This window comes from Palaemon carinicauda, chromosome 2, assembly GCF_036898095.1.
Source record: "Palaemon carinicauda isolate YSFRI2023 chromosome 2, ASM3689809v2, whole genome shotgun sequence".
In the NCBI taxonomy this organism is placed as follows: Eukaryota; Metazoa; Arthropoda; class Malacostraca; order Decapoda; family Palaemonidae; genus Palaemon; species Palaemon carinicauda.
In genome coordinates this window covers 261240-262706 of record NC_090726.1, presented here as the reverse complement: position 1 = coordinate 262706, position 1467 = coordinate 261240, and the positions used below count along the sequence as shown (strand labels likewise).

Below are 1467 nucleotides of genomic sequence, written 5' to 3'. Positions count from 1 at the left end.
ATATATATATATATATATATATATGTGTATATATATACATATATATATATATATATATATATATATATATATATATATATATATATATATGTATATATATATACAGAGAGAGAGAGAGAGAGAGAGAGAGAGAGAGAGAGAGAGAGAGAGAGAGAGAGAGAGAGAGAGAGAAATATATTAAATATGTACTCAGACCACTTTTGCTTACCAATTACTGTAAGGATATTCCTTTAAACGATATATTTTCATGACCTTTTGTCCATGTCTCCATATTCCTTAGTGGAACAAAATAAGATTATACAGTTTATAATAAGTAGCCAATTTGCACATAAATTTCAAGTACCTTCCTATAAAGATATAAAGAAAATTTCGTGTATAAGAATTATGATTTTCATCAAAGAACAGATGTGTTTTCATGAGACGAGGTGGCCGAGTGGTTAAGGCGTTGGACTGCTAATCCAATAGGGTCTCCCTGCGTGGGTTCGAATCCCATCCTCGTCGAAGGAAAATAGGTTTTAAGAAAAATTGATCCAAAGAAACCTAAACTTTCCATACAAGCATTCCTCTTACCCATTACCCGGCTGGAAAAAAACTTTCCTGCATTTTGCTTGAAAATCCAGAAACTAGAAGTTTCCTAATACAATATGCACATACTAGCCATTTCATAATTCATATTTTATGTTACTGTAGTCTCGAAGTTTTGCTCTTATTTCTGAATGATTCAGGCATTGTGATATATGTCAATACATCTCTTTTCAAAACGACTAAAATATACAATAGGAAAAATGGAAAGAATTGATTTTAAGAGCAAATGTTATCAAGGAAAAGTTTTCATACACTGAATTATAACTTGCTCGGGAATATTACTTTGAAATGGAAGCCTAAAATGTAGCAGTGCAGAAATTCTAATATACCAGTAAGAATTCTGCACCAAAGTTTCAATTGATTGTTAGGATTTATCATTTATTCCAATGTTAAAAAAAAAATTTATTTGCTTTTTGGCACATAATCTTGTTCACTTCCCTAATCTTTTACTCCTCTTCAATTGTTTGAACATGTTTACCTTTTTCTTATTTTAAAATATTAAACATAATCTACATTACTATGGATGTTGATTGAATGGAAAATTATCATTAGTTTTAACATACTTTATTAATAGGTTGTGATATAATGAGAGATGGTCTTTGGTCAGACAGATTAACAGACATAGAGGCAGACAGCCAGTTAAGAAAAAAAAGGTGTGGAATAGTAAATTTTCTTTTGAAAATTCCAACTATAAAACAGTTTACTTGAAGTAAGTAAAGTGCTGTAAGGGAAAATGTATAATCAAAGGGATCATTTTACATATAATTACCATGACTCAAGTTTATTAGTGCCATATAAAACCAATAAAAATATTTCACCTCAATTATCAACATTCCCTGAAGTTTAATGATGTGAGGAGGGAAAAAGTAATTAAGGGCTTAG

At 29.9% G+C, this 1467-nt stretch overlaps 1 non-coding gene across 1 annotated transcript; it reads left to right on the top strand.

Annotated features, from left to right (window-relative positions):
• The first annotated feature begins 419 nt into the window (after window positions 1-419).
• On the top strand, window positions 420-501 carry TRNAS-GCU (transfer RNA serine (anticodon GCU)). Its single transcript has one exon. It is a non-coding gene; the product is annotated as a tRNA-Ser (tRNA).
• Window positions 502-1467: the final 966 nt, after the last annotated feature.